The sequence below is a fragment of the Trachemys scripta genome, chromosome 4 (genome assembly GCF_013100865.1).
Source record: "Trachemys scripta elegans isolate TJP31775 chromosome 4, CAS_Tse_1.0, whole genome shotgun sequence".
NCBI lineage: Eukaryota > Metazoa > Chordata > Testudines > Emydidae > Trachemys > Trachemys scripta.
In genome coordinates this window covers 122,961,256-122,981,005 of record NC_048301.1, presented here as the reverse complement: position 1 = coordinate 122,981,005, position 19,750 = coordinate 122,961,256, and positions in this window count along the sequence as shown.

The window sequence follows — 19,750 nt, the reverse complement described above, 5'->3', positions numbered from 1 at the left end:
TAGAACCAGAAACAATGGGTTTAAACTGCAGCAAGGGAGGTCTAGGTTGGACATTAGGAAAAAGTTCCTAACTGTCAGGGTGGTTAAACACTGGAATAAATTGCCTAGGGAGGTTGTGGAATCTCCATCTCTGGAGATATTTAAGAGTAGGTTAGATAAATGTCTATCAGGGATGGTCTAGACAGTATTTGGTCCTGCCATGCGGGCAGGGGACTGGACTCGATGACCTCTCGAGGTCCCTTCCAGTCCTATAATCTATGAATCTATGAATCTATGAATCTAGTGTAGATACAATCTCAGAGAGTAGATAGACCTAAAACGAGACTCCCCTACACACCTCCCCCGTGCTTTGTGTAGATGTGCGGGCAGTTGTATATGGCGCAGTGTCTCCTGGACCTTGCTGGGCTGCGATTTTTGAGGATAAGCAGGAAATTGAAATTTTAAAAATCCTGCTGTGGTGGGAAAGGTTTAGTTTCAGTGTTAGTACACAGTTCACTGTCTGTAAGATGGAGATAGTAATCCTTCGTTCCTTCCCACCTTTTGTCTGTCTTAACCGTTTAGGTTGTAAGCTCTTTGGGGCGGGAGCTGTTTCTTGCTATGTTTATGGACACCACCAAGCCCAGCTGGGCCCTGATCTTAAAAAGGGGCTTCAAGGAGGTCATGTAAAGTACATTATGATTTGTTGTTATCTCGATCCCGGAAAGATTGGTACCGGTAGAGTTTGTATCTCCATGATCACAACGGGTTCAGATACCACAGTGATGGGCATGGTAGAGGAAGAGAAGAGAACCTGGGCATTCTGGGACAGTGGGATTTTTAATTGTGCTGCGCGGCTTGTTCTGAAGAAACTCGCTGGATTTTTTCAGATCCAGGGGAGAGGGTTTTGTTTTGTTTCTTTTTAAGGTTAGTTCTCAGTGTATAAAAATTAGATGTGTCAGAATTGTTGGTTCAGAACCAGAACAGCAGGGGTTGTCGCAGATCAGAGTTTGAAGCATGTTGGCAGAGCTTTGAGTTTGGAAGTTTGAGCAACAACTGCTTCCACTATGCCTGTCAGAAACAAGGGCTATTGGCCCTTTACTTTTCTGAGAGCTACACTGAAAAAAACAAAAAGAAAATCCTGAGATCATTAACTGCAGTTCATGCTATTACAATATGCAGTTTTATTAAAGTATCGGCTCTAAGTCAGCGGTGTTTATTTCTCACTCTGCATGCTATTTATTGTGTGTGTATGTATAAGCGTGTGTGTGGGTGTATATATCTTGCCCTGTGGTTTACAATGTGGATGTTTTCTTTTTCCACTGGCCAATTATTTCTGTTTTGTGTGAACAACAATTGAATTTATTCATCAATAAACAATGCTGCTGCCATTCCTTGCAGGAAAAAACAAAAACAAAGCCGGGCCCTTGATGTCAATTGTATTTCTTGATATAGGATTTGTTGCCTGATGGTGGTTGGACTGCTATGACTCAGGGTTTTTGTAATGTTACAACTGGTTTGCCTGTAAGAGTCCAATTATTTTCTTAATAAAGGTTTGCAATTTTGCAGTTCACCTCTAAAGGGCACAAGGAGCACAGTTTGTATTTAATCAAAGATCATTTATATTCAGCAGTGACCCTATGGACAGAAACTGCACATTCCTATAAAATGCCTATCTGAGGTCCTGCAGTTGTTAGAGAGAGGGATGTATTACAGGGACTAATGCAATATTTTACAGTTTCGGATCAGACAGCTGATTTTCTACCAGATTTTTTTTAAAGTGTAATAGAGGACACACCAATGAAAAACCAATTGAAGGTAGAGGTGGAAGGGAAGATTCTGGAGAGAGAAGGATGCATCGAAATAGTTTCAGGGCCAGATTTTGATCTCACTTACACGAGTTTAAACCTGGAGCAATTCTTTCAAAGCTGGTGCTCTTATTCTGCATTTACACCGGGATGGCTGAGCAAAGAACGTGTTTCTAAAGATCTTTGCAAAGGAATGATGCTAATCCATAATGGACAAATTATCCTTGGAAGGAAGAAATCAAAAGAAGTCATTAAAGAACAACATTGACTTCAGGGAAATCTTTCAAACAGATCGAACTTAAAACATAAACACGTGTACTCATCGCTTGTTTCTCATCATTTTGTTCACCACATTGGCTAGTGTTTTCAAAGCTGTGTTTCAATGAGAGCTTGGTCCCTTTCCTGCTCATATTCCTTTGTTATTATTCATTAATACTTGAGATATCTATAGCAGCTTCATCTGAGACCCTCAATGCTCTTTACAGTATAATTATGGAATACTTAACTGCCGCTCTCTAGTGGACAGAGGCAGAACTGCTCAACTGTGTGTCATTGGCTCTGTAATGAAAGCAGCTAAAAGAGATTCTCCTTTTGCACAAGTGATCAGCGGCTCATTGTTTTGGCACTGGAGGATCTGAGTTCTGTTCCTGCTATCACCACAAAGTTCTAGGTTACCACCATGCTGCATAGTGACCACCATGAAGCGCTGGGTGTGTTTGGATTTGCTACAATATATTCCTAATAGCAAAGGAAATAGAGAGAATCACTTGCCAAGTGCACTGCTCTTTTGTATCCTTCTCCCCACTCCTAGTTAACCCAGCAATCTTATCCCAGTTGTGGCATTCTGGATCCTGCTTATTGCTAGAGTTGTTACTTTATTAGCTCCCTTGTTGCTCTCCAGGCTGTACTTTTTACAGAACTCACTGAAATAGGAAACAGCCGTGTGATGAGGTAGGTAGATGGCGTGCTGGGATTCGCAGGCAGAGGGTTAACAGGAAGGCCCATAGTTAGGATTGTCAAGGGAGCAGGGCTGGGCTGGGCTGGCGGTGGCTAATTAGGCCATTCCCCTCAGCTCCTTCTGAGTGGGCTGAATTGATGAGTAGTGGGAGCTAGACGTTTTATAGGGGAAAGAGAGCAGTGCTGGTTTTTGGTGAAGCCCTCCGTCTCTTCGTATTCTGGCTGCTCGCTAGTCCAGAGCAGGGAGCTGAGGGAGAAACTAATGATGTACTTTCACACAAAAATGCTCTGGAGGCCGAGTCTGACTTTTTCCTTTGTTTTTAGTACAACAGCATTGCTAATCCTGCTTAGGGTGAGTGATAGGCAAGTGGCTCTGGCCAACCAGACAGTGCCACACAGAGTTGATTACCTGGAAGAGGCTGACTGGTGAGTAGTGTTCTTGTTGGTTTACCACGCCCCCATAAGCAGATGCATCCTGCCTAGTCCAATCTTCTCCCCTCCAGGCAGTTCAGCAAGCACAATTTTAAAAAGGGTTGGATGCCCTGGGTTCAAATGATCAAGTATCAGGGGGTAGCCGTGTTAGTCTGTATCTACAAAAACAACAAGGAGTCTGGTGGCACCTTAAAGACTAACAGATGAGGTTTTTACTCACGAAAGCTTATGCCCAAATAAATCTGTTAGTCTTTAAGGTGCCACCAGACTCCTTGTTGTTTTTGGGTTCAAATGAGTGTAGTTCCGCTGAAAAATCAATGGATCTAATCTATTTAGCACCTCTAAGGACCTGACCCCTTCAAGGTGAACTGGCATCTGCTGTTACCAGCTGTTTGCACAACAGCACTTCCTATTACCTTTCCTGTCTGAAATCACTTGGCATAAAGTTTCACTGCACATTGTCCCAACTGCAGCGTTCAAATCCTGAGTCTTAAGAGCTAATGCAATATCGCACTTGCATAACCTGATGGTGAGGTGTCACTTTTCTACTCTGACGTCCATTGCTAAATGATCCCTTTAGGCAGAGAAGAGAGTGTGTGTAGGGCAGTATCTCCAGCTCCCAAGGGAAGCCCACAGCTGTAAACCTTTGGTTGTGAGCATTTACGATCTCCTCAGTTAAGCATCATTAGGCTAGGTCAATACTTGGATGGGAGGGAGACATTCAGGAAGGGCTGTTGGGTAGCCCCCAGTAATGAGTGCTCCTCTCATTTAGCTGCTGTCTCAGAGTGGTGTGGGAGGATGTGGTCTTTAAGGTTAGATCTAAAACTACTGGGGGTTATTAAAGATCCCATGGCACTGTTGCAAGAGTTGGGTAGGGCTGGGCCGTGGCTCTGGTGTCCTAGCAAAGTCTCATATGGGTTCTGTCCATCTTCTACTCCTCTACATTCCACCTGCAGTTTCAGTTGCATACAATATTTGTCCTTATCCTAAGCCAGCTGTGCATTGTTGACAGCACTGTTATAAAAGCTGTCGTGCGCTGCAATTTAGTGGTGGGTGTAGGTTGTAAGGCAGTTTGATGTTTGTAAAAAGGTGTTCTATAAATCAGGGATTAACGGCGCTATGCATAATTAGCCTTCCTACGTTGGTGGCAATTATAAGCATCGGTAAACTAAAGAAATCTATAACACAGCTCTCTGCCTACACTCAAATCTATTTCCCAGACCTCTTGTGTGCTGACAATCCTGTCCATCTTGGAGGCCCAATTCATTTGACTCTTGGACACTCTGTATTCTGGCGGTAATGGGATGTATTCCGTTTCCAGCTGAATTGTGTCCCCATTGATGCTGTCTTCTCACATTCAGGATGGACTTCGTGTAAACAGACTTTCAGAAATATTTGCACAAGGAGCTTAAAAAGTCCTACTGCCCAGAGAAACAAATATTGCCACTTCTTGTTGTTGCACCTAGTCCTTTGCACATCAGATTATTGTGATGAATCATGTACCAAAAATGAGTTCAAACCAAGGCTGTTAGGGAAACACAAATTGTAATTGCAAAGACCATGTTTTTTCTTCATGGGCCTGATAATGATATACACAATTTCTAAGCTCTTAACGTATGGCTTGTCATGGTAAAACCCTATTAGAACAACTCATTTTCTGACCCTTGTTGTCAATAAATCATTAAGTATAATATGTGTTTTTATTACCAATTTACATCCTGCCCGTTCCACTGCAAAATACAGAGTTTGGGATCTCTTGTGACCATTAGTTTAAAATGCATTTGGCCGAAGAATTGATTGCTCTGTTTCATGGCAGGCATAACAGGTTTAATACCTTAATTTTTTTTCCAATTTGCTTTTCATGGCTTTTTTTATAACACTGAGAGTCAGCCTGTATGTGGTGATATCACACTTCAGTGGATAGCACAGGGCACATTCTCTTTTGTCCCACTGTATGTATGGCTTTACCCTTGCCTAACTGAGTTAATAGGAGCTTTGCCATTGACTTAAATGAGAGCAGGACTGAGCCCATAGTGACGACTCCAATTTCTATTAAGGTCAATAAGAGTGTTTTGATTGACTGCAGTGGGCGTTGAGTCAGACCCATAGAAAGAGGGTCTGAGCGCAGCATCGAGAGCTAGGAATTCGTGAGTACTAATGCCCGCTCCCTGTGGAACCTGAGCCAGGAAGACGCTGAGCTTTCACGGCATGTCATGACTGCGCCACCTTTGAAAAGTCAGGCTGCTGATCTCCTGATTCAGTTTGATGTGAGGCTAACGCTTTCCTGCTACCACATGGCGAGGGGGTGAGTTTGTGAAGTTTAATGTTTGTAAAGTGCTTTCAGAAGAGCACCCATGTAATATGTTCAGTAGCAGGCAAACCAATCGCTTTGTAGGGTAGTGATCAATTACAGAATTTAAATGAGATTCCCCTTCAATGTGGGTGTCGTGGAGAATTAAACCCAGGCTAATGACTTGGGAGCCAGGCTCCAACTCCAGACAACGTGCAACGAGCAGAATGCCGAACGTCTCCTAAATGGAGACGCCTACTCAGGCACAGCTATTAGCAACAGCGTTACTATGACCATTATTATTCTCCTCTCTGGACAGCATTACCAGGATCCCTGCAATTATGATAAACTGCCACCTTTGGCTTATAATTATCCTCAGTTACAAAAGCTGCTGTCTAGAATTTTATGGCAGTTGTGTTCCTTCCCTTTCCAGTCTCGTTTTTCTCTAATGAATTAAAATGGTGGTATTGCTTTATTTTAAAGAGCATACATAGGTGCCTAAGCAAATGTTAAAGACATCGCAAATACGTCAAAGAGACACATCTCAGGGATATCTCTAGATACATCAAGTGACTCCAAGCATAATGAGAAGTCCATGAAAATCTGCTTACGAAGGTGTGACTTGTGGTGTTGGAACCCTTTCTCCTAAGGTCTTAAGGGTGAAATTCACACTTGTGTAGGATGCCTGTGTATCACTTAAGTCTTGATAATAAGTGCTGCACAGGCCTTGGGCTGGCCCTCTTGACTGGGGTGGATTTTGTCCGTGGTATTGCCAGCCCCAAGCAATCAAAAAATCATGAGCCAAAACCATGAGATTGGGCTTAATCCTGAGAATTACAAAGTAATACATCTCGGCAAGCTTTATATTTGTCTTCTCGTGGCTTGGCTCCATGTGGGCGTGGCCTGGCTCCATGTGGGCATGGTTCACACTTTCCAGTTTTCCTCCACAACCATGAGGCTTAGCAACTTGCAGATATTTTTGTTTTGTAGTATTTTTTTTTAAATGAATGATAAGATTCTCTTGTAATCACAGGTCTCCAGGAGCTGGGACTTTTATAAAAACAGCAAGTATCACAAATCTCATGATGAAATCACAAGAGCTGACAATGCTGAATAGGACCACACTTTCAAACATCAGAGCTTAAAATACACCTGCAAAGCATATGCTTGAAGGACCAGATCCAAAGCCCCTTGAAGTCCATGAAAAGACTCCCATTGATGGCATTGGACTTGGAAATATTCCCTCCACTTGTACTGGGAAAAATGCTATATAATATTGGTGTGATCATGGGGTCAAAACACCAGAAGAACAATAGCCAAGTTTTTCAGAAGGGACTAGTGAATGCCCAACTTAAGGCACCTTAACCAGACCTGATGGTTGGCTGGATAGTTTATTCAGAAAATGCTGAGCATCTGTTCTCTGAAAATTGGGGGTATGTCAACTATGTCAATGTGGGCACCCAAAATCACCAGTTGCTCTTGGAAAATCTTGGCTGATATTTATTGGCACACTAGTGAATTTCCAACTGTACCGTCCCTCCCGCTACAAGTCCCCCAGAGCAACACTGACTTGCTCTGATGATTCCCTAGGCCATTAACAAACTGTTCTTATGCTGATCTAGCCAGGTCTGCTACGTGAGAGCCAATTTGTTTCTGTGCTATTCTTCCATCTGCCAGTCGCAACTGCAGCTTATTTGTTTTACTTACAGAGCATATGATGTGCTGAGAAAAGATGGCTATAATGAAATTGGCTAGAGTCCCTGGAGTGTATCTGGAATGATCTATTAATTTGCCAGCCAACTGTACAATATCTATTATAGCTTAGCAAGGAACCTGTAAAGAATGCCCGGTCAGCTGCAGCTTTCCCTTTGCATCTCCCCTGTTGTCTTCAAATATTTTAGGCTTTGGGAATAAAATCATTAAGTCATGGGCATGACAAATGGCACAGGTGCTATACTTGTTGGCTTGATTTTTCACCTCATGTCCCGTTGACAAACTTTTGGCTGTGTGTGAACGCTGTGCAGGAACGATGGGGGAAGTCAGCATCGAGGAGTGTTTGCTCCCCAGAGCAATTTCAGCAATGCTGCGTAAGCTTGCTGCATCCTGACTCCCCTTGAGCGAGGAGTTGGCCTTCCATTTGTGGCATCTCGAAAGATGATCAGCTGTGGTGTTGTCTCCTGTTGATGCTTTAATAAGAACTGGATCTAGGCCACCCAAATTGGTTCAGAAAGGCATCAGAGGATGATAATTTTGGGCGGGAGGTTTTGGGTATCTGACAACCAGAGGCCCCTTTGAAAAAGCCTGGATTTACTTGCCAGTAGCTAACTACATTTTAGATCATATACACAGAATTCTGATACCCCCGGGATTGCATCTATCTGCCTGGTAACTTCTTTATTATGAAGCCGGCCCACAAATTGGCAATGTAACAGTTGCCACATGTAAATTCTCAGTGCATCTGGTCCTACCACGTACAAGAGTATGGCATATTCCTCCTCCCTGCTCTCTCTGCAGTGCCACATGCTTCCAGGAAAATACATTCCAGTGCTTACTGATACAGCAGGAATATTGTAAGAAATCAGATCACTTTTGTCTCCGGTTTTTCATTTGCTTTCTATGATGGGATGAAATTATGAAGTCAAGGGAGGCACCCAGCTGAGACAGCTGCCTCTCAAGAGCAACAAAGAGCAGGTCTTGGATACTTCCTTTCCTTATTGGAGGCTAAAAGGGTGAGATGTAGAGCTGGGATTTGATGCGCAACTGCCACTGTTGCTCATTGATTGGCCGGAACAGTACTTGTATGTCACTTGAACAAGAGAACCCTTTTTTGCCACATCTATGTCAGAAGCTGATACATTTCTAAAGAGAGCCTGAAGGCTGAGAAGCTGAAAACTTGAGCCACCTTTTCCATTTCTCTGGCTGCACAAGGTGTGTCATTCTGTAGACAGACTTACTCTAAATGAGTCTTGGCGTTGAGGCTGAATAATACTCCTACCCCCTCGCTTTTACGTGGTACTCAGCACCTGTAGATCTTGAAGTGCTTCATAAAGGAGGTCAGTATCATTATCCCCATTTTAGAGGGTGAAACTGAGGCATGGCTGGGCAATTACTTGTCCCAAGTCACCCCAGTATCAGAGGCCATCTCTCAGGAGCAGTCCTTGGGGCTGGGATAGGCACTTCTTACTTTCCTAAGACAAATCCAGTTCTAGCACTTTGTCTGGAAGATGATGTGGACCTTCGCACTGTTGTTCCTGATGATGCCAGTATGGGTCTCGTATAGACTTGGCGTCTCTAGAACAGCCCTTCTCCAAGAATCTTGAAGCTCCTTGCAAACACCAATCCTTACTACCCTGGGCGATAATTAAGTAACTCCCCCCACTTTTACAGATGAGAAAACAGAAGCTCAGAGGGGAAGTGACTGGCGCTAAACACATCTGTCACTGACAGAGCTGGGAATAGAACCCAGCTGTCATGGCGCTGTGTGTGTATATAACAACCTGGGCCCCCAGTCCTTTGTACTAGCCCCTAGGCAAAGGTGGCACTTGCTATACGCTCTGTAGCAGCTCTGTCATGTCCACATTAATCCAGAATAACTCCACTGACTTGCATGGAGTTAATTCCACCTTTACATGGGTGTAAACTGGTCCCAAAACAGTTACAGAGGTGTTGGCTGAAAGCAGAACTGCTGTACGCAGGGGAGCTGTCTGGAGCCATTTGATGCTTCTGAGGAGGGCGCGGTGCCACTTGAATCGGGATGCTGAAGATCTGCAGCGCAGCTGTGGTAAAAGCATTCCCTCAATCTTTCTCTGACCTTTACTTCGTGTTAGGTTTTCAGTTACATGCAGGCAATGCACAAAGTGCCTGGCTCTTAAAAACCAAACAGGGTTTTTAGCCTGTCATTTTAGGGGTGGAGGGCAGGAGGCTATGACACGTTTATTGTCTGTGGTTCCTCAAAATTAGCAACGGCCCCTTGGAATTGTCTGGGCTATTGTTCGGCAGCTATTAATGGAATCCCATTTAGCCCCCAAGAAAAATACTGCAGCACTTACAATAGCATTGTACTAGAGCTGTCAATTAATTGCAGTTAACTCACGCGATTAACTCCAAAAAATTAAGCGTGATTAATCGCAGTTTGAATCACATTGTTAAACAATAGAGTACCAATTGAAATTTATTAAATATTTTGGATGTTTTTCTACATTTTCAAATATATTGATTTCAATTACAACACAGAATATGAAGAGTACAGTGCTCACTTTATAGTATTCTTATTACAAATATTTGCACTGTAAAAATGATAAACAAATGAAATAGGTTTTTTCAGTTCACCCCATACAAGTACCGTAATGCAATCTCTTTATCGTGAAAGTGCAACATACAAGTGTAGATTTTTTGTTGTTGTTACATAACTGCACTCCAAAAACAAAACAATGTAAAACGTTAGCGCCTACAAGTCCACTATTTCTTGTTCAGCCAATCGCTAAGAGAAACACGTTTCTTTACATTTATGGGAGATAATGCTGCTGGCTTCTTATTTATGTCATCTGAAAGTGAGAACAGGTGTTCGCATGGCACTTCTGTAGCCGGCATTGCAAAGTATCTACGTTCCAGATATGCTAAACATTCGTATGCCCTGTCGTGCTTCGGCCACCATTCCAGAGAACATGCTTCCATGCTGATGACACTCTTTAAAAAAACAATGCATTAATTAAATTTGTGACTGAACTCCTTGGGGGAGAATTGTATGTCTCCTGCTCTGTTTTACTGGCATTCTGCCATATATTTCAGGTTATAGCAGTCTTGGATGATGACCCAGCACATGTTGTTGGTTTTAAGAACACTTTGCGTTTTGTCAAATCTAAAGTGAAAGAAGTTACCAATGTGAGATTTCTAAAGATAGCTACAGCACTCAACCCAAGGTTTAAGAATCTGAAGTGCCTTCCAAAATCTGAGAGGGATGAGGTGTGGAGCATGCTTTCAGAAGTCTTAAAAGAGCAACACTCCGATGTAGAAACTACAGAACCCGAACCACCAAAAAAGAAAATCAACCTTCTGCTGGTGGCATCCGACTCAGATAATGAAAATGAACATGCATCAATCCGCACTGCTTTGGATGGTTATTGAGCAGAACCCCTCATCATCATGGAAGCATGTCCTTTGGAATGGTGGTTGAAGCATGAAGGGACATATGAATCTTTAGCGATCTGGCACATAAATATCTTGCTACGTCGGCTACAACAGTGCCATGAGAACGCCTGTTCTCACTTTCAGGTGACATTGTAAACAAGAAGTGGGCAGCATTATCTCCTGCAAATGTAAGCAAACTTGTTTGTCTGAGCGATTGGCTGAGCAAGAAGTAGGACTGAGTGGACTTGTAGGCACTAAAGTTTTACAGTGTTTTATTTTTGAATGCAGCTATTTTTTGTACATAATTCTACATTTGTAAGTTCAACTTTCATGACAAAGAGATTGCATTACAGTGCTTGTAGGAGGTGAATTGAAAAATACTGTTGCTTTTTTTTTACAGCACAAATATTTGTGATCAAAAATAAAAAAAGTGAGCACTGTACACTGTATTCTGTGTTGTAATTGAAATCATTTTATTTGAAAATGTAGAAAACATCCAAAAATATTTAAATAAATGGTATTCTTCTATTGTTTAACAGTGCAATTAATAGCGATTAATTTTTTTAATCGCTTGACAGCCCTACATTGTACACATGGATGTTATTTTGAGCTTACAGCTTCTTCAAACTCCCTGTAAACCCTAGATGAATGACTGAGAACAGCCATTTAAAGGACCAGCAAACCCCTCTAGCCTAGCACAGGGTTAGTCGGACTCATTAGCAGAAGGTTGAAGACAAATACTTTGGAATTCTAGATTTACGCTAACACTTAAGCATTAAGGAGGAATTGCCCTGAACCTGGGATTGTCACTTACACCAGTGCAAAGTGGGTGTGTAAATTGGCACAATTTGGATCTGGGACTTGCTATACCCCACTTTGCTGTAATGTAAATGAAGTCAAATGGTTCAGGAAAACAAAGAATCAAGCCCAGGATCTCAGTTTACCCCTCAGCTCCTCCGGACATTGATCTGCCTTTTCTCTTGAAGTCTTTACCTGTCCCTTAGAGAGAGACCCGGTCTGAACCAAGGGCCCCAATGCTTGGGGATGTTCAGTGCTATGATGCTGACCTGGGCCCATCTGTGTCCCTGTTTCCCCAGCTCCAATCTGAAATTCTCCTGAATAGTTGTCCCCTGATCATCACTGACAGCCACTCCCTGCCTAGAATGTCCACTTCTTGTGGAATATTATCCACTGAACATGAGCAATATGTGCTGTGGAAGACACACATTAAGGACAGTCCCTGCCTTTGCACTCTACAGCCTAGAAAACAAGATGAGAGATGAAAGCCAGAGGAGAGAGTTAACAGGGTTTTTTGTTGTTGTTGTTTTGTTTTAAAGCAGATCAAATCAGCTCCTCTCCTGCAGTGGAATATCAGGCTGAAGAAGGTGTCTGGCGTGAGCTAGTGTTAGTGGACTTCCTGGAAGAATTGTCTTATGGAGGTGTTTAAATGGGTGAAGACCTAATGCTCAGGAACTTGTAGCTCATCCCATTTGTACTGTGCAGCATGGAGGAAGGTAGGAAGATGGGGCTGGAGAAGGAAATGAACAGGGCATTGAGGCTTTATTGCCACGGAGAGGGTGAGACTATAAGAGAGGAGATGAGGCCTGGAGGTAGGAGCAGACTTGTGGAGCAAAGAGAAGAGGCTTATCTCTGATAAGGTAGTAGGAAAAGGGGAGTGGGCGGAGAGGTTCGAAAGGAGTGATAGGGTCTGGCTGAGCGAAAATCAGTGCTTTAGAGATACAGAAAGGGGGGTTACACGTATCAGGGAGGCTGTGGTAATATCTGAGGCTGGAGGTGGAGAAGTGTGCTGCTAAAGAGGCTCGGGTTTGCTCTATGTTGTGACAGAGGAAGAAGCTGCCTGGAGGCGAGGGGAGGACGAACGTGGGGTCGGATGGCTGGAAGCCTGTGTGATGGGACAGAGGGTAACGGGGCCAGTGGCAAAAGAGGAAGTGACGTAGGAGGAAAAACAAGGAGCTGAATTACAGTTGTGTGGCTTCGGCCTGTTTGTATTCCTGCTGAACCAGCAATAAGTGGGATTGTATAACTGTCCACGGTCACATAAATAGTATTGAGGCACTTCCCTGGGGAATAAAATAAACCTGACGCCAGGACATTATTACAGCCTAATAGCTCCATCACTTTTTTCCCTTCTCTGTGTTCTACGGCAGCGCTTAGCTTGATGCAGATATTTTGAAAACTTTTTGCATAATAGAAGCAACTGCCAGAGGAAAAATGGAACAGACTGGCATCCGGAAAATAGAAAATTACTTGTCTATCAATCTTAGGCTCTTGCTGTTATTTACACGGCCTCTTCATTGCATCACCCATGACGCTGGGAGGTTTTGGTATCCATGAAACAGCTCATTTTCTCCCCTTTTCCTCACTTGCTCTGCTAGAACCGTTCGGATTTAAAACCAGACACAGCCAGAGCATTTACAATTTAACGATCAATAAAAAAAAAATTACACTCCAAGACTGGAAAGAAATCATTTTGGTCTCGTCTCTTCCTGCCGGGGTGGAGCGAGAAATATGTGCTGGGCTAGCTCTGGCGTGAAAAGCATTAGCAGCCAGATGGACAGTTAGTATTGTCTTAAACTCAGCAGATAATGGAGAAAGTCGGTGGCTTTAGCAATAAGACTGAGGCAGCAGCTTTGGGCCTGTTTGACATGTATTGAGTGGGAATGAAGTAAGGTTTTTTTGAGAGGAGACCATCTTTTCGTTCTGTTTGTACTTGGCACAGACAGGTCCGGCTCCATGACTAGGTCTCCAAGGTGGTACTGCAATACTAGTGAGGAAAATTGCATCAAACCAGTACAAACAACACTTGAGCTCCAGTCCTGAAATCGGAAGCATGCAGAGCCCCATTGGAGGTGTGCAGGGGCTGCCTACGTGGAACTCACTGCAGGATAAGGCATAGCCCCGTACGGGATGCCGCACATTCTAGCACCTGCATTCTTGTACTGCATGCAGTACTGGGTTCCTGGCCCACAAGCTGGCTCCCGCCACAGGCAATCTTATGCCTGCTGCTGGGGGATGGGGGAGGGGAAGAGGGACTGTTTTCCTTCTCCTGCTGGATGAGAGGGACATGCAAATTTTAAATCTGTTTTTAATTGGAAATGTCAAGGGGGAACAAAATGAAACCTCCCATGAGCTCAAGGGCTGCTCTGTCTGCTCACTCTCCCTCAGATTGATTGCCCTTCTTCAGTGCAAGGACAGACATGGCAGCATTTGCCATCAATCAGGACTGTGATGCTTTAGGGGCTGTCCCCACAATTACACCCTCTTTTAAAAGAAAATGAGTAATGAGAGGCATCGCTTGCTCTGATGGGCACAATCGTCAATGGCTGCAGATTCAAGGTTTTGCAATTTAATAGTTTCTGTCCTGTACACAGTAGGGTCAGCCCCGGGTTCTCAAAAAATCATGGGACTTGACAAAGGTCAGGCTGCTGGTGTGCTGAGGCCACTGCCCGTCATGCTGACCAATATGATCTTATTGTTTGTGTTTCCCTCATCTGTCTCTTCCCGCCTGCTGTCTCTTGTGTTATACTTCGTCCCTGCCCCAAGGACCTTACAATCTCGCTCTTTTCTTCTGAGTTTGTATAGCACCGAGCCCAATGGGGCTCTGGTCCACGACTGGCTCTCAGAGGCGCTACTGGAATACAAATAATGACGATGAGACTGGCTTAAATCATAAGATTGAAAAAAATTGATTTGGGGTTCTTCTTTGCCTCTTGGTTTCTGAGTCGTTAGGTTACCGCTTAAATCAGATTAGTGAACAGGCTGGAGATCGTTCACTTAAGGAATTTGTGGGGTGGGATTGGTCACATGCTGTTATTTCTGTTCCCTCATTGGTGACCTGTTAATGGCTGCCATCTAAGGAACAACAACATGCTGTCACCAGTTCTTTGGAGGAGGACTTTTGGGGTAAAATGGATGGGATTTAATATCAAAACAAATAACTTTGGGGGGTACGGGGGAGGCGGGGAAGAGAGTCCTGGAACTGGTTCACTTTCATCTTCTTTAATGCACTAACAACCTCCATTTTAGATGAAGTGCTGCAGTATTTCTAGTCGGCTGCACAAGAGAGACCTAGACAGCAGCAAGGTTGTGGTTGAATTTATATTATATTATAATAGTCCAAGGCTGTTTAATGAAAAGTGCTATTTCACTTAGCCTGGTCCAATAACCTCTCATCCCTTGTCGTTCCCTTTCAGCCTACCTGACGTGGGCAAGGAGACGAAATCAACCCAAGTAGTGAGCACTATTGCAGGCTTGATTCGAGAGCTTTCATAGACCACCGATGTTAGTGGAATAACTTATTTTCATCTCACACGAAATGTGTCTTCTCTCAATGTGTGAAAATCTCTCAGGATATACCGGGCCCAATGGGCCGTCTCCTCCCTTCACGATGGTCCTTAATTTTAGAGCAGAGAGCTGTGCTGTTTGCCTGATTAGATGGAAGGCTGTGGCCATAGGATATCTTCCAAGTAGAAGGAGACATAAGGCTGATCGTTTCCTTCAGTGACTCCCTGTTGCAGCTTTTGTTTACCCTGGGTAATTGCTGCACCTTTACCACACAAGCTACTGTAGAAACTAAGCATCCAGGGCGATTTAGGAATCTTAGCTACGGCACAACATTCAACCCTGCAAGCGAGATAATGTCTGGCCAGACTTGGCTGTGACTCAGAGGCAGTAACCGCTAGGGGGATCCTTCCCCTGAGAATACCAGCAAGGGGGATTGGATGGAAGGAGCTATTGTGAGGGTGGTTTCTTACCTGCCCTACTAGGAGTTGGGCTCCGGCCACCAAACCGTTGCTGCTGCAGGGCTGGATTGCAACAGGCATCCTACAGGCAACCGTCTCTTTAGCCTGTTCAACCCCCTTGGGCTATCGAGTGCTCACACGTCACTGGCAAAACCTTTTCTACAGCGGCTTCATTAACACCCAAGCAGCAACCTGTTGTGGAAAGTAATGTGAGGATAATAGCTGCTAATCCTTAACCAGTGCCTTATGCCCCATCTGCTCTCCTTTGTCCTGTTCCGAACTCTCTAGCTGAGCTCTCCTTCACTTCAGTGGTAGCAGGACTGGAACCTGAGAGAGCTGCTAATGCTTTTAATCCTCTCCCACAATGAGATACCTAGAAGGAGAAGCTGGGATACGCAGCATTTGTGCTTTGTAGCATACTGGCTGCTCCAGGGAGATGGATGGGCAGGGTCCCATAGGCAGGCAAGAATTATTACTAGGCATCGGTATAGTCCATGTGACACCGCAGGAGTAGGCACTGAGCAGCACTGGGGTGTTTTTCTTTTCATGTCCTGGTGATGAGGAACAGCAAACTGTTGTGGAAGAGGCAGCAGCCGGCCGGAACTTTGTCAGCCTTCTAAGTGAGTGGCAGTGGGTCTCCCCCATGCAATGACCCAGACGAGTGGAGGTTCAGATTGTCCGCTAGTCACCACACTGAAAACAGTCTGAGACGCTGAGCTGTAGCAGGCTTTGCGGGAAGGGACCTGCCAACCCTCTGTATGGATATAGGTAGGCAGGGCTGCCCGGGGGAGAAGGGGGGGGGGGGAAGTGGGGCAATTTGTCCCAGGCCTCGGGCCCCACAGGGGCCCCCACGAGAATATAGTATTCTATAGTATTGCAACTTTTTTTTATGGAAGGGGCCCCTGAAATTGCTTTGCCCCAGGCCTCCCGAATCCTATGGGCAACCCTGCAGGTAGGGATCAAGGGTATTGACCGCAGTAGAATGCATGGTGTGCTGTGAGCTCTGTCACAAGTTACAGGCAAATCTGGCCCCAGGCTGTGAGAGTGGGCTAGTGCAGTGGCAGGGTGGGATTCCTACCATGGAAAGTCTGTCCTTGGATGGTGCACCCTAGCTCCAAGCTAGTGAGGTCTGCCAGCTACAAGCTGCGATGAGGCCTCTAGAGCAGACACAGCAGCAGAAGCAAAAGGCGCTCAGGGATTCATTTCCTCCTGCTCTATCTGAGCCATCCTGCCCCACCAGGATGGCTTCTTGGCCACACTCCCACTCCTTAGGAGCAGGGCTGGCTTTCACTGTAAGTGGTTAGCAGGGATTGGGCACACTTAGTGCTGGTTCTAGAGATGGGTGAGTCCTGGCAGTTCGGTTCAGAAAACACCCAGGTATTCAGGGGCTTATCCAAACCCACTGGAAACCAGGCTGAACTTTCATGGGGATGGATTACATCATGAGATTTCTAGTGCTTCCTGCTTCTTGGAAACACCACAAGAATCGTTTTTCCTTGAAGGGTTCTTGTCCTTCTCTCTCCAGTCCTGGTCAGAACCAGTGACCTGCAGGGGGTTCAAAACTCAGCAGTGGAGGAGAGTCAACCGAAGTGGTTCAGAATTCAGGATCAATGCCACTTCCAAGAGAAGAGTCAGTTCAGTTATTCTACTCTCCCGGATGGCTCATCTAACTTTAGGTAATACATTATAGTCCATATGAGTATTCCTTCACTATATAAATCCATGAATTACCATAGGTTAAAATAAGACCGTATGATCTAATGGCTAGAGTTGGGGGACTTTTGTTTGAGCGTGGCTCTCCCATTCTCTCTGTGGCCTTGGGTACTTCATTTAAACTTTCTGGCTGCAATTTTCAAGGAACCTAGAGGAATGAGGTATCATCCAAATCCCACTGAAATTCCAAGAGTGGGGATAATGCCTGTCCTTTGTAAAGTGCTTTGGGATCTCCCTGTGACCTCATTAATCAGAATAGAGACCGCTGCTATAGTTTAGGATGCTTCATTGCTTTGATTCATAAAACTTATTTGTCTAAGGTGTTCATTAAACCAGAGTATTAAATTGTGAATTGTGGTGAGGAATTCAAACAGCTTGGGATGGAAGTAATTCTCCCCTTCTCCTTACAAACCAATTTAAAAAAAAAAAAGGGACTCTTAGAAGATGTAAAAGAAAAGGGAAACCCCAGAGACAGAGCACAATGTTTTCCAGGCATGTCTTGGATTTAGGAAATTGAACTTGGTAACTGTTTTGATCTATACCGTGGTGTAATTTGTTTGGGTATCTGGGAAATTTGAACAGTATTTTTGCACTCAGATATGGATCTTCCCTGCATCTACAGTCCCAATTACCAAGGCACTTTTAAAAGCTGCTTCCATATGTGTTTGCACAATAGATTTGAGTGACTATTAGGGCATGTTCAGTGTCATTGTAAATGGGCACCGTTGCCCCGTGCGTCAGGATATGACATTTTGGAAACTCCCACATGCATCCTTGATCACTCTCCATGTAAGTGATGTGTAGCCTGGTGTTTTCGGCTGGAATTGATGATCATTTCATCATTCAAGCCAATCGCAGTTTGCCCTGCTGGTAAGGAAACCATAGACTGAAATCAGTGGTTTCTGCATTGGCCTCCCTGTCTCACTCAGCGTGGATCTTCTAGAAAATGAACGAAATTAACGTGCAGGTCAAGCACCAGAGGATCATTTTATTTAGAATAAAGTTGCCCCTTATGAGCATTGGAGTGTGGGAGCCACTGCGGTAGCAGCAACATGATAATCTGGTCTCTTCTATTCCCAAGCTCTGGTGGTTTTGTACAGTCAGATTTTTAAATTTTAGCTGCCGCAATGGGAAGTGGAAGAATCCAGAGAGGTCTGTGCTTTGTTTTGCTTTCTCCCCCATCTCATTTCCCCCCAAAAAATAAATTCTCAAAACCCCGACTGCTCAACTATGTGTCTGTTGTATCCAGACAAGGGTGGGGATTTGCATCCAGGGTTCTGGTTTTGGTCCATCAAAACCTGTATAGGATCTGCTTGGATTTCTTAGATGATCCTTAACTGGTATGGAGAGCCTGGTTGTGATCCTGCCCCCATTGAAGAGCTCTTCCATTGATTTCAGCGACTGCAAGATCAGTCCTTAAATGAGGAGCAAAGCTGCTAGCCATGTGCTCTGTAGAAACTCCAGCCTGCCTCATATGCCATTCGTACCAAATCTCAGGTATCTAATTCCATTCATAGGTTTAATTCAAGCACCTCACCTTGTGCAGGGAGGTGAGAGTTGGTGCAGTTTCAATGAGGGGGGAGATTTACAGCTAACTGCCATATCAGAAGGAAACATGAAAGCCGCTCTTAAGCCCTTTCGCATTCATCCAAACAAAACAAGGAGAACTAAGCCCATCCCTTCTGCCTCAGGGACCAGGGTCCCCTGGCTTGTTAGCTTTGTTGATAGGATTTACAAATAAATTTAATGTTATGTCCTCCATAAACTAATCATGCAGGGATTATGCCTGGAAGGAAACCAGAGATGAGGGAGTAAAAACATCGCTCCGTGATGTAACCTGTGATTAGTGATATAACTGGTGATTAGCCAGAGGCCAATTCCCTTCCTGGGCAATTTTGCTACTCACAGAATTCACTGCTATTCACAGGGGCATGGTTGGGTTTTTACTTAACCTTTGCTGTTTAAATGTTAGTGCCTCGCTGGAGTCTTAAGAGGGACTGGTATCGAGACACTGCATTGGAAATATCAACAGGGTTTGAGCCTGGGACCATCAGCTCTGCAGCACCAACCTCTGGCTCCTGAGCTAAGGGCCTGACCCAAAGTCCATGGAAAGGGATCGGGCATGCCTCCTATGGCATTTCTACCAGTTCTTGAAGGGACTTCAGATCTAGTCTTTGGTCTGGTAGCTGCCTGCAGTAGCCAGTGGCTACAGTGGCTGGCTCACAAAGGATGAGGTTGAGGGGACTGTCTGTGACACACTTTACAGGCATGTTACAATGGATGGAATAAGGGCCCTGATCCTGCAAATGCTTAAGTATGTTCTAACTTTGTTAATTTACATGGTGTAAATTTCTAATTGCGAAGGTAATTAGCCATTGGAACAATTGACTATAGGCGCCGACTTCCTCTCTACCCGGGGGGTGCTCAACCCCACCCCCTCTGTCCCAGGCCCGCCCCCACTCCACCCCTTTCTCCAAACCCCCATCCAAGCCCCAACGTGTCCTGTCCCCACTCCTCCCCCTCTCTCCAGCACCTCCTGCACACCGCAGAACAGCTGTTGGGGGAGCTTGGCTGCCGGTGGGTGCTAAGCACCTGCTGGAACACCCATGGAGTCGGCGCCCATGCAATTGACCAAGCGTGGATTCTCAGTCACTGACAATTTCTACATAAAAGCTCACCTTAAC